Source organism: Galeopterus variegatus, unplaced genomic scaffold (genome assembly GCF_000696425.1).
Source record: "Galeopterus variegatus unplaced genomic scaffold, G_variegatus-3.0.2 Scaffold693, whole genome shotgun sequence".
NCBI classification, from domain to species: Eukaryota; Metazoa; Chordata; class Mammalia; order Dermoptera; family Cynocephalidae; genus Galeopterus; species Galeopterus variegatus.
Genome location: NW_007726804.1, coordinates 75,901 through 90,587, shown reverse-complemented (window position 1 = coordinate 90,587; position 14,687 = coordinate 75,901).

The following is a 14,687-nucleotide window of genomic DNA, read 5'->3' as shown; positions in this document are numbered from 1 at the left end:
CCGTTGCCGGTCCCGGTCCGGTACGGGCGCGACACTGAGGGTTGCGATCCGTTGCCAGTAAAGAAAAAAGAAAAAAAGAAAAAAAAAAAAATAGTAAGGCATACAAAACTTTCATTTCCCTTCCCCCCCTTTTTCTGGCTACTGAGAAGTACAGGGTCAAGTGTGAGAACAAATGTTATTAGCTATGTTAATCCTCATTGTTGGTGTTTTTGAAATCTCTATTTTTCCCTATCAAAAATTTTAAATTATTAACTTTTGATTATGCGATTTTTTAAAAAGTTATATATATATGTGTATGCATGCATGCAGAAAGGTAGATTAATAAATAATTTCAACAGGTACTATTTCAGAAAATAACAATATCTTCCTTGACACTTTTAGATGAGTATAGATGCTCCATATTATTAAAGTTTCTTAATATGCTGTAAAATAAATGACCAAAATTAGCATTTTATATGAAGAAGATTTTCATTAAAAAAAGAGTATTCCAACACCAAAAGGCAATTTTTCTTTTTTAAAATTTATAATTAAAATCAGTGCACAGAGATTTGAAAATCTTAAATAAATATAATATTTAGTTCTATAAACTTTAAATAATTTTCTTGACAGAAATATTATCTATGGCTCCTGCAGGCATCTAGCCAAATATTTAGAATTAAATACATAAATGGTATTGTGCTAAACTCTGAAGTCCAAGGTTTGTGATCTAGGTTTTTTAGAAATTTAGGGAAAAACATCAAGATGTACAAATTCATTGTCATATGGAAAAAGAATAAGAAAACACATGCTGAATCACTTGCATAATTCCCGAAGTTTGGTAAATTTGGTATTCACATCAGAGACAGCTAATTATGTCATATGTTGGGATGTATTTCAAAGTTTTATAAGTAGTAATAAAACAGGTCTATGATGTAATCTATAATTAAGACATGCATCAATTGAGGTAGAAACTGCGGTATGGGTATGTTAAACTAATAAAATGTTTTTCACAAATATGTAATTTTTGGAGATTCAGAATGAATACATTTATGGTTTATTATGTAATTTACATTTACCATACACAGAGTATAACATACTGATAATAATATTATTGATATGTTTTGCGTAATAAGCAGTAATTTGCTGGTAAAGGTTTAATAAACAACTCTCTGGGGAAAAAAATGTCCTGATTTGTAATATTTGCCAGTTTACATGGTGTAAATGCTCCTCCCACAGCCAACTCTAAGCTACTAACATGAGGTTACTGAATACAGAGCTAGAAAGAGAAGTCCGTAGTTGGCTCTTGGGAGCTCCACAAGTCAGCTCCAGCATACCATTGACAAACATGCATGCTTCTGTAGATTTTTAGTAGCAACTCACTGTTTTGATTTACATATGTCTTTTAATAAAGTGATAAAAGAAGTCAGGAGCTCCACAAGTCAGCTCCAGCATACCATTGACAAACATGCATGCTTCTGTAGATTTTTAATAGCAACTCACTGTTTTGATTTACATATGTCTTTTAATAAAGTGATAAAAGAAGTCATTACATATGAGCAGATTACCTTGAAGAACTATACTCAAGAATGACTTTTCTCTGAATCTCCTCAAGCAATTGTAGGCAATAAAGTCAAAGCGTATTTATTTATTTTGCTAACTAAGCCTGAGGCAGTAATAACTTTATAAGAAATGTATAGAAATTTCCAAATTCAGGAAGGCTTTACCCATTCTTTCTGTTGTCTAGGCCACTTTAGCATAGTTTTTAAATTGGGGCCCATCTTCTGTTTTCCTTGATAGGTCTTAGAAAATGAGAACATGTTAATTTCTGGGCGTGTTCTGTTTGAGTATACATCTATCATTGACAAGATGTAGTCACACATTAGTACTTAATTTTCTTTCTTCAGATTTTTGAAATTTTTCCAGATGCCATTAGAGGCTAGTTACTAAAGATCAAGTCTCTAAAGTGTTTCCCGAAGGCTTTGCTTAAATAGAACATGAAATTTCTTCATCTGTTAGTTGGAGGCAGCAAGGAGGGCAACAAGCTTGATTTTATGGTTGATACCTATCAGATATAAAATACTCTCTGCTTAGATAAATAATATTTTAGGCAATATAAATGAAAATTATACAAGGTTCCTAGTTACTCAAGCTAATTTATTGTTTGAATGTTTGTTTTTAAATTTTCAGATGCTTCTAGCTTCATCTTCTACATACCACTTAAGCTCTTTGGGATTATTCAGAGTGATATACAAACAAAGGTATGAGCACCAAAATGTTTGATTTTAAAAAAAGAGAGAGAGAAAAAATGATTTTTCTGAGCTCTTGAAGTTTATATATTTTTATTGTATTGTGATGGGCTTTCTAAAAGGGATTGTTTTCCAGAACATCCTAGTCTTACCAATTCTGAAAATATTTCTGTAATAATAACCTTGCCCTCCAAATTCCTTTAGACCTCTTTCCCAAAGTGTGTACCATGGGACAGAAGTCCCATGAGATGCTCCTTACAAAAAGGAGAGGGGAGTTATAAGTCAAGTGTAGAAAATGTTATGTACACTGGCCGCCCTTTAAAGAGTTAAGATGCATATAAGAATGTTAAAGACTCTAAGAAATCCTACAGAAAATAAATCTTTAATATCTGTTTTATAGCCTTTCCCAATGATATTGGCTGTGGATCCTTTTTTTATGGTATCCTATTAACAGCCATGAAATATACTTTTAGGAATATCTCCTCTATATAATCTTTTTGAAAAAATATTGAATTTCCACTTTTCAAACTAGTATTACATAAAGCATACCAAACTTAAAAATTCAGGAACACTTTTCTACATTTTCTAAGAAATTAAAAATAACCAATGTTAACTCAAGAGACAGATATACTAAATAAAACAGTGGTCATGGAAGGAATTCATTATGTTGTTGAGTTAGAGCCTTGCCTGTAAATATACCAAAGAATTTCATAGATAAATGTTTTCAGACCTTCAAAGAGCAGATAATTCCTATGCAATTTAACTTGTTCCAGGCATAGAAAATAAAGGAAGCATTCCAATTCTTTAAAAAACAAACTAAAAAAGATATGATGTTGACTTTAAAATCTGACAAAAGTACCACAAAAAAGAAAATGATAAACCATCATACTTATAAATATTAGTAAAAAATAGTATTAAAATCCTGGAAATAAAATCCAGTATTGCTTTAAAAGAATAATAGGCCATGACAAACTGGGGTTTGTCTCAGAATTGCAAGAATGTTTAACAATATAAAATCTCCTAATACAATTAACTACAGGTCAAGGAAGAAAAATTCTTTGTAAAATAGGAAGAGAATGATACTTCTTTAAATAAATTATATACATATCTCAAACCATTTACAAACATTGTTCTTGATTATGAGACACTTCAAGAATTCCCGTTGAAGTCAGAAATAAGGTAGCTCTGCCTAGTTTCCTCACTATTATTTAATATTTTCCTGGAAATGTTATAGACAATGGAGTTAACCAAAGAAGTGTAATAATGATTATAGATATTGGAAAAGAAAGGATGATATTATCATTATTTACAGATGAGATGATTGTATACTTGAAAAACCCAAGAGAATTGACAGAAAAAAAGTATTACTACAAAGAATAAAATAATACAATAGTGTGACTGGTTACAAAAGATAAAATATATAAAATTATGTACATAAGAAAATGATATAAGAAAAATATACCAATTATAATTGCAAGAAAAAAATAAAAACCCCAAATGCCTCAGAATAAATCTAATGAGAAATACACAGTTCCTAAGTGAAGAATGAGATTTCAATAAGTGGATACATATACCTTATTTAGGATAACAATATACAGTATTATAAATGTGACAAAATTCTTCTGATTAACATATATATTAATTACAATTGCAATCCCAATTAAAATCCTAACCAAATAATTCTCTCTTTTCTGTACACATTTATTTATTTTTATTTCCTTTTATTTTTGTCATAAAACAAGTCTTTATACACTTAAGAAGACTAAGATCAAACAAAATATTTTCTCTGACCACAATAACAAAAGGAAATTTAGATTCTAAAATATGTAATGTGCATCACTGTCTGTCTTAAAAAAATTAACAATAAAGTTAACTAAGAGATATTACTGCTTTTAAAAGTATAAATAGAATTTCCCAAGTAGATTGAATAATGCTATCTTGCAAAGAGAAATTGTTTTTAGCCTAATGGTGTGTGGAAACATGCCTTTACATTTGTACACAGATAGAATAATTGGAGGAGCTAAGTGGGTGGGTTTTCTCGTAGTTCTCAGTACTTCTCACTGTTTACAAAACAAAACTTCACTGAAAGTTTATGTGGGCATGGTGCTTGCTCCTACATCTGGAATGAACAAGGCAGATGGAACTCAATCTGGCAAGTGTGTGGTACTGAAGACATCTTGAGAACATGGGCGTCTTTCAATGATTATTATGATCTGTGAAAACTGATTTTATGTCGTATAAACTATGAGCTTGGGAAATTTTACTAGGATCTTCCCTGAACATATTTCCTAAGTGTAGCCACCTCATAATATTCTTCTGAGGATCAATCGCAATGATATGTGCAAAATTACTATTTAGTACAAAATATTGTGCAAAATGAGGTAAAACTTTACTCTTTCCTCAAATATTAGTGAAAAACCTACAGCACCCAGAAACTGTTTAAGGCACTGGGGATGTAGCACTGATGAAAAATGAGTGTACTCTCTGATTTCAAAGAGCTTATATTCTGGTTGGGGGTGGATATTGGGCAATGAACCAATAATAAACTTATAAACAAGTAGATAAAATAATTTCAGATAGTGATAAGTGCTGTAAATGACATGACAGGGCAATGAGCTAGATAGAGATTGTTAGGAGGCAGGGGCCGACTAGATTAGCCGGACAGGCATAGTTGCTTTGAGAAAGTAACACAAGCTGTGACCTGTGAGATGGGAGGGACAGATAACACAAAGAACACTCAGCAAATGTTTGCTGAATGAATGTATTTACTTATTTATTTTTTGTTTCCTCTTTAAATTCATTTCACATCATGAAGTCAAAAATAAAATATTTTCAACAGCTCAAATAACTCTAAATCCATATACAAAGGATTTTCATGACCTAATCAAGTTATATGTTTGGACATGAGGCAGAGAATAATAGCTCAGTCTGTCAGCTTTTTAAAAGAACCAGCCATTTTAAAAGAACTGACCCTTTATTATAAAACGTAGCACTTAAAATTAGCCACAGGTGTAAATGTGGTGGTTTCTGCCTTCTGACCACTCTCCCCAGTCTCTGATTGCTTCTGCATCTGTCCTGCTTTTTATCCTATTATTCATTTCACATCATGAAGTCAAAAATAAAATATTTTCAACAGCTCAAATAACTCTAAATCTATATACAAAGGATTTTCATGACCTAATCAAGTTATATGTTTGGACATGAGGCAGAGAATAATAGCTTAGTCTGTCAGCTTTCTAAAAGAACCAGCCATTTTAAAAGAACTGACCCTTTATCATAAAACGTAGCACTTAAAATTAGCCACAGGTGTAAATGTGGTGGTTTCTGCCTTCTGACCAGTCTCCCCAGTCTCTGATTGCTTCTGCACCTGTCCTGCTTTTTATCCTATCAATTATTGAAACTCCTCAGGCAATTTTCCAGCTGGCCAACCCCTATACACTGACTTGAGAATAAGTGCCAATTTTGGATTTTTGGCAGTCACTAGCATGACCTGGTCAACTTCAAGAGGCAGCTCAGGGAGAGATTTCAGCATCCACATTTTAACACAATTACCAGTTTGCTCTGGATTCAATCCAGCACTTTATTTTTAATATATAAAGCTCAATATCTCTTTAAAATCACTTTCTCCTTATGTTCTATTTGAAGAGGCTTTAAGTTAGAAAAAAATCTAAAGCAAAGTGTTTTTTGATTTATGAATTCTAAAAATAAAAATTTCTCTGATTGGATTCTGTAGCATGTTTGCTCTTGGAGATTAGAATATTCTTTATTCAGACTATTGCTTGTATGTAGGTTTAAAATGTTAATATTCAATGTTTAGAATATAAAAAATGGATATTATTCTTGCAATATTTATGGAAAATGTGGAATAAAAGTCAAATGTCCGCTAATTTTAAAAAGTCATTCATAATAAATGTTTTCATTCATTGGGTGATCATGCTCTATTCTCAGTGGAATTAATTTACAGACTCAAAGAGTAATAATAACGATTATCTGTAAATTCTTGAGCTGTCTATAAACACTATTATAAAGGAATGAAACTATGTGTTCCTGAAAGAGAATAACTATGCTTTCTCCATATTATAGCCCTACAGGGCACCACAGTGCCTAATTTTGAAGCGCACACACACACAAACACACACACACACACACACACACACACAGTCAAATTTTCACAGTGCATGTCAAACTTCTAGGGACAGCAAATGTTTATAATTAGCAATGATAGAATGTAGGTGAGTTTGAAAAATTCAAATTGCTGGGGAATTGCTTACCAATGTCATAAAAAGAGAGTTTAATTATCTTTTTAAATGTGTGACAATGAAGTTTACCTATCTAAGCCTTAGTTTCTTCATCTGCAGAATGAGGATAATAATACCCAATCTATATGGTTATCGAAGTAAGCAAGCACAGTGCCTCATACATAGTAAATATTTAACAAACGGTAACTCCTATGAGAATTGGTATGGGCTTTGGAGTCAAATTGTCCTGGGTTTTTCCTGACTCTCTCATTCGTTGTGTGACTAGTGGGTAAATTTATAGATTGGACTTCATTTTCCATTTAGTGTTGTTAGTTGAATAAATGAAGTAAAATATATAAAATGGTTAGCCCAGATGTCAATAAGTGTTGTTATTATGATTAATAAAACATTACCAATTTGAAGATTACCAAATGTTAGCATTGGGTGGCACCAGCTGGTTCAGTGGTTTTCAATTTGCCCCCCATAGTGCCTGATTATTGAATGAACACTCTATCTCTACTTTATTTGTTTATGAGCATGTAAAATATATTATTTTTCCCCATGAGTTTTCATTTGAAAAAAGAGTTGTGTTGCTAAGAGAAGTTTGAAAAAAATTCAATTAATCCAAACTTAGTAAAGATGCAGTAATTAAGGCTCAAGAAATTTAATAATAAAGGAGTCAGGACTAGAATTCAGGTCAGCAGAATTCTGACTCCAAGTTATATGATATTTTTACTCTATCATTCTGAGTTGCACTTTAGTTTTCACTTTAATTAAATGACTTTGGGAATTAAGACAACATCTGCAACTTTCTTTTGAGCTATATGCTAATCAAAGAGAAATTTTTCCAAAATTTTGTTTAGAAACTTACTAAAAAAGAAATGAGGGAAAATAGTATTACTAGATAAAACACATTTGTATCACTGACTCCAGGTATATATTTTAGATGTGCATATATTCTTCAATATTAACATTCACTACTAATTCTTAATAAATGTACATTTTCCTGTATATACAAAAGTTTAATTTTTCACGTGTCTGAAATATATTCTCTACATAGTCTAACATGTTCTCCCTCCCCACATACAATATATTATTATATATAGAATTGTATGGATCTTTCTGTTTTGTGACAATTAATTCCTTAAATAACTTGCCTATCAACTTGGTCAGGGGTTGGCTATTATTTTATTACATTTAGAATTCTTGTTATTGTAGTATTAGTTCATGGTATGCGATCATAGTTCACCTCTTAATTTTAAATATATTTCCCTTAAAATCTTGGGTATCATTAAAACCATATTCTTCTCAATTTTATGAAGAACTTATCCTTAGATAAGAGCATTGCAATAAATAAATAAATAAATAAAAATAAACCTTCTTGGTATATACAAATGTTCTGATGTAAAGACATCAAGTAATTCAAATGGATTTATTTTGAAACCCAGAAGAAAAATAATATCATGACAGTTATAAGAAATAAAATAATGGCTAGGATTTTCCGTCGCCATTCATACATAGCAAAACAGAAAAGTGTGAATTAATCAGATCATTTGTCTACACTATCCAACTCCTTAAGATTATTATCCTATCCTTTGGCAGAGAAAGGAGAAAAAGCAATACTTTCTTTCCTCTGTTCTTCAATATTTAACACTTTATTTAATTAAAAAAACAATTAGCAAATGTCAGTTTAATTTTATGCTGATAGTTTTGATATCATATATCTATCCCATAATTGATATATTCTGACACCTATTTATTAAGATGTATACTAAACTTTCCAAAAAATTAAAAGGTAGGATGTTAACAAATGCATTTCTTTCTTTAAAATACCACTTTTAGAATTGTCTAAATATTGAAATTTTTACTCAATTTAAACTCTACTGAAATTATTGCTACTCTTCTACTGGAGCAAATTATCATTAATTTCTACTTCATTAATTCTTTTTTTCCCCCAAATTTATTTCACCAAGACTTGGATGAGGTTCACAAAAAGATTGTGAATAGCATAAATTGTATCATGATAAAAACGTTAAGCCAATTAATAGAAAAAAATTGAAACAATTTGGAAGCACTTTTTATATATAATAATTGTGTTTAGAAGGGTCATCAGTAGGCTATCTTCCTTTATTTTTTTATGTCTTTAGCACTGTTAAATACACTCTCTTTCTTGAGTGTTCATCTCTTCTGGATTCCATGGTTCCACATTGCTGTTGGTGTTGAAAATCCGCTACCATTTCTCATTGGGAATATACACGACCAAGCCTAAAGACCATTTTATTGAATCTCACCCTCATCAGGGTACCTCTTTGATTACGGCTTTTGCAGTTGGACCACATAGTAACTGATTTCTAGGTTGGTCTCAGAAACTTTACCATGAACTGTCCCAGGTATGTGCTATCTAGCAGTACTGGTCCTTTTTTGCTCATGCTTTGGCTTATAAGGGACCACTATAGTGTATTTCTTCTGGTTTTATTTCTTCTTTTGGGAGATCTGCTATATCCATTGGCTCTAATTTGTTTCCTAAGCTGGATCTCAAGCACTTCATGTGCTATCTAGCAGTACTGGTCCTTTTTTGCTCATGCTTTGGCTTATAAGGGACCACTATGGTGTATTTCTTCTGGTTTTATTTCTTCTTTTGGGAGATCTGCTATATCCATTGGCTCTAATTTGTTTCCTAAGCTGGATCTCAAGCACTTTCTGTTATTTATTTGCCTCCTTTGTTGTATCACCAAGTTTACAGCTTCAGTTGCGTCTTCACAGCTGAATTCATATCAGCTTTGGTCCCTCTTTTGAGCTGTGGCCCCACCTTATAAACCTCTTGCCAGCCTTTTATTGGGTGTGTTACTCATACCTCAAATTAGCAGGTTTCTTCCACTTCTCATTCTTCTGTATCATTGCCAATGACAACGGTATTATCTTTGTAACCTCTTTATTTTTATTTATTTATTTATTTTTTATCATACATACATGTGGGTACAACGTTGATTTTCAATAATTGGGTAGAATGTGCAGTGGTTAGATCAGTATAGTTAGCTTATTTATCATTACACAATCATTCTTTTTGTCCATTGCCCAATTCCCTCCTCCCTCTCCTCTTCCTTCCCCCTTTCCACCTCTAGTTTTCTAAAAGTTCAACATATTAAGGTGATTGCTGTTTCTTTCTTTCTTTCCCTCGATCTCTCTTTATTGTTCATTTATTTACAGTAATCTCTTTATTTGTTCTCTTTCTTGTTCTGTTAGGGCTGTTATTACCAAATTGTTATTTTTATAATTTTTCTGAGAGATGACATTTCTTTATAGTCCTTGCTTATTTCATCTCATTCATTGACTGTTAATTAAAATTCACCAATCAATTCACCAACTGAAGTCTCTTTTCCCTAATCTGTTCCATATGGTTTAGGTAGATTATTCCACCTAAAACATTGCTTTATGCATATCACTGTTTGGGTCAAAACCACCAATGACTATCTCTGCCCAGTGGATTGGAGTCCAAACTTTTCATTCAACATTTAAAACCCTATATAAAAGTGGGCCCCACCCCACTTTTCTTACATATTTCATATTACTCCCTCTTCTACAGACATAATTTATTTGTAATGCCCTCTCTTGAACTTTGTACATAGGATCTGCTTTTTCTAGAATGCTAACTCTCATTTTCTCCATTGATGTGAATTTTAGTCATTCTTTGGCTCAGCTAATGCCCCACCTTTTTCAAATAATTTTTGTGACAGTCATCTTTTTTAAAGACCTTGTTAACACATTTGACAAAATTGTCAATGCAAAATATTAATACATACTGTCTTATATGTATATATTCTTTCCTCTCAAAAATAATGTATGTTCCTTGAGGACTGTGTCTTAGGAGTTTCATATTCCCATTGCTTATATTAATTTGAAACTGATTGATAAAGAATTTACTTTTTTGGCTTAATACAGTAGATATATCTACTGTTGTCTTTTAGTCTCATATCAATTTCACATCCTATTTCAGGTTCAGATTTTGTCTTGAAAGTCATTATTTTTTAAAATTTTGATTTCTTTTTTCTGAAGTAATACTCAGTGTTTGGGATTTTCTGCTGGTGTGTTCAGGTAGTGACAAATTAGATTATAAAACGTCTGCACTTCTTTAATTTCTTACTTTAAAAGTCTATATCAGGATGTTTTATTTAACTGAGAGCTCAAAAAAGTCAACTGCATTATATGTCTCACAAAAAGAGATAGTGTAAGTTTTATTGCATTTTTAGAAATATATTATGTAGAGTAATTCTGTCAGGTTCAATACTTTTCCAGTCTTAGATTCATTACTTTTAGGAATAGTGACAGTATACAGAACATAATAGATTTAGAGGTTAGTATCCAGTGTGCTGAGGAGAGTCAAACTGCATCTTTGGGAAGTGACTGAATCAGGATGGTGTTTAGCTCAAAAAGAGAAATGCTCTGTAGAAATATGGTACATATTTTGAAGGCCTATTTTATGGTTGAAATGTCAACTTGTTTTGTGTAGTTTCCAAAGACAAACTAGAAACAGAGAGCCAAGGAGGCATATTTTAGCCCAATATCAAAAATCATATAATATCTAAGGGTCTGAAACATGAGATGGGTAGCTACATAGTATATATAAATATTCCCAAGTTGTTGAAAGTGTTAGAAAGAAATGATTACTATTTTACACTTATTCATGTTTCCTTTGCACTTTATTTGTTCTTCTTTTATGGAACTTACTACTATCTATCTTGCTTAATGGTATAACAAATATTAAAAGTAATCGTGTGCGTGTGTGTGTGTGTTGTCTTTGAACTCATTCTTTCTCGGTATTAGCTGAGGCTCCAGAGGTTAGGAATGATATAATCTTTGCCAAGTACCCTCACTTCCACACCTGTCCTTGTCTTGCTTAATGGTATAACAAATATTAAAAGTAATCGTGTGCGTGTGTGTGTGTGTTGTCTTGGAACTCATTCTTTCTCGGTATTAGCTGAGGCTCCAGAGGTTAGGAATGATATAATCTTTGCCAAGTACCCTCACTTCCACACCTGTCCTTGACAAGCTAAGAATTTGGAAAAACAGTTCTGCCAATGTTAATAATCAACCACTTCTAGTCTATTGGCTGGAGGTTGAAGGATTGGTAGAGAGGATAACTTTAGAGAGAGTTATCCTTCAGTAAGGGACAGGAGTAGTGTGTTTTACCTTCACTTGTAGCCAGTGAGAAAAACTCCAAAGTGTATTTGCATTCTTGAAGTTTAGGGAACTTGTGTCTGGGTCTCAACCAGAGAATTCTAAGGCAAGAGGCTGTAGGTAGAGCACCTGCTTGGCAGCCAAAACAAAGGGAAAGAAGGCTACCTTGTAAAGAAACAGCACCTTCACGGTTGGAGAAGGTAGTGTAAGTTTTTCCTGTGAATTAAGTTGACTGATGGAAAAGAGACAGTTGGAGAAATGCTTGAGATTGATTTCTTCCACAAAAGGAGGGATGAAATCACCAGGAAGAGGTACAGACTGTGGAGGCACAGAGGCTGAAGTTTAGGTTGCTGGAAGGAGCAGAGTCATTGTCTGCATCATGGAAATTGCAATCGGAGTTATCTCATGGAGAGATGTCTTTGAAACCCACTTAATACTCCACATGAAAGAGTTAGCTTTGAGCACACAAAATCTAAAGTACCTTAATGCTATATGGTGACAGTTCCAGAAATCGGAGTTATCTCATGGAGAGATGTCTTTGAAACCCACTTAATACTCCACATGAAAGAGTCAGCTTTGAGCACACAAAATCTAAAGTACCTTAATGCTATATGGTGACAGTTCCAGCCAGAAACATAAGCCTGGAGATAGGGGGTCATTTCACTTTACCTCTCTCCCTGGGCCTAATATTGGAGGAACGGGATGCTGTGACTTGGGAGTGAGGTGCAGCTGGCTCATTAATGATCTCTGTCTGCAAACTTTCCAACCTGAGATAGTACTAAGCTAGATGAGAGAAGAAGACAATTGCCAACAATTGGAATTTTGATTATTGCACTGGACTGGACATTTTAATTACCAAAACAAGACTATTAATATGAAAAAAATGATGAGAGGACTATTAATTGTCTAAGACCAAATTCTGTTTTAATTAATTGAGATGTCATCAGAGACAAGAAAAGAATTAGCCCACAGAGTTGTTGTAAATTAACAAGGAATCTATGGATTTATGAGGTATGGCTCCATGAAAAATGTCATGTAAGCTACACAACTCTTTGGGGTATAAAATAACAATATTTCTTAATTTAAATTATCTCTGTTGTATGCTTGAGAAATTTTCTGATATTCTAGACCAGAGTTGTTTGTTTGACACACAATAAAATGATATGGGGAGACCCCCTCACTCTTTAGGTCTCCTGTGCCTTTTGGTTGTTTATCTCCTTGAAAATATTTAAGGCCTAGTAAAGTCTCTGCTTCATGTGCATCTAATTTCACAATCAGCTGCTATGGGTTATTTCAGAACTTACATAATAATTAGTTTAAACTGATTTTTACTTATCTAAATATGAGTGAATAAACTTTGAAATTACCCAGAATTTCATCCAATTCTAAGAAAAACAGGTCAGAAAAGCTGATTTGAAGATATGTGATGGGAGAGAATAAAGTTATGAGTCCAGAATGTTCAATAAACCATTCATAATATTTATTTGTGTGCATGCCTTTTATTCTCTTTTAAGATCCTTGATTGCAGTATCTGTGTCCTCATTTTTATGTTCTTCTCGGTTTCTATTACAGAGCTAAATTAAATATGGAAAGAGTTCAAGCATTGTGTGAGGATTAGAGTAGGGTTATTTCAACCTTTATAGTGGGCAATTCTATTAAATATTTAAAATATTCCATGTTTATTCACAGTTTGAGCCAATAGTTTAAAATATCAATTTAACAAATACTGTTTTCTCAAACAAGCTTTTTGTAATGAAGGATTTACAAGACCCAGAATTAAATTATTTCAAGCAATACTTTTGAACACAATATCAATGTAAGTATTTAGGTAACTCCATGAATTTATTTACTTATAACTGGATTTGAATTGTGCAAATAACATATATGGAAACATCATTATATTAGGAATTACTTGAATTCTGGTACAATTACAGTCTATTAGCCTGTGACCTACAAAGAACGTTCATTCATTTTTGACTAATATTGTGGCCCCCTGAATCTCAGTATCTTAGCCTCAATCTATAAAATGTGAGCAGCAGTGATTGCCTTGCTTACTTTTTCCATAGCTCTATGTAATAAACCCATTCAATACATATTTATCAAGTGTCTAATATGCAGCCTAATGGTTACTCTTTTCACCTCAGAAGAACTGTTCCTGTTCCTTTCCTTATTCACTTTTCTTTGCTGAATTTTAAAATCAACTTTATTAAGGCATAATTTACATACCAAAAAGTGCACTCAGTTTAAGCCCACAGTTTGGAATGTTTTTATCAAATGTATGTGTAGTGTATACACACCAGTGTAACAAACATTACAATCAAGACACTGAACATTTCTTTCTCCCTGAAACCTTTCCTTTTAACACTTTGTAGTTAATTCCCAGCCCTTAATTCTTCTCTAGACAACCACCAATTTCTATTACTAGAGAGGAGTTTTTCCTGCCCTGGGACTTTATATTAATGGAATCATGAAGTATATACTCTTTTGTATATAGCTATTTCATTCAGCATTGTATTTTTGTGATTCACCCATGTTGTTGTATTGATATCACCCATGTAATGTTAATAAACATTAACAGTTTATTTCTCTCAGTGACTAAATATTCTACTGAATGGACATTTGGGTGTTTTACTTTTTTGGAGTAACATCATAGATTAGGAGCATAGTAATGGAGTGTATAGGTAGAAGCATAGAGGGATTAACTATTATTAATAACTAAAATATAAAGTATACATAGACAATGGCAACATGTAACTTTTTGGACAAGTCATATCAATTTTTTGGTAAGAAAATGGTACGAACATTAGGTTTCTTTTTGGGCAATGTGTAAGCTACTTTTATGACTATATAGATAGCAGTTGAAATGGGTGGTGGGGATAAGTATGCTTTTTGTTTGTTATATAGTTGTCATAGTAATGTTAGTTTTCATAGATTATCTGTACAAAATGTTTTTTAACGTTTTTTGTATTTTCAAGAACTCTTGTAAGAATAATTGCTGGAATAATGATTCCAGGGTACATATATTTCAAGGATAGTTTCTAGAACACAC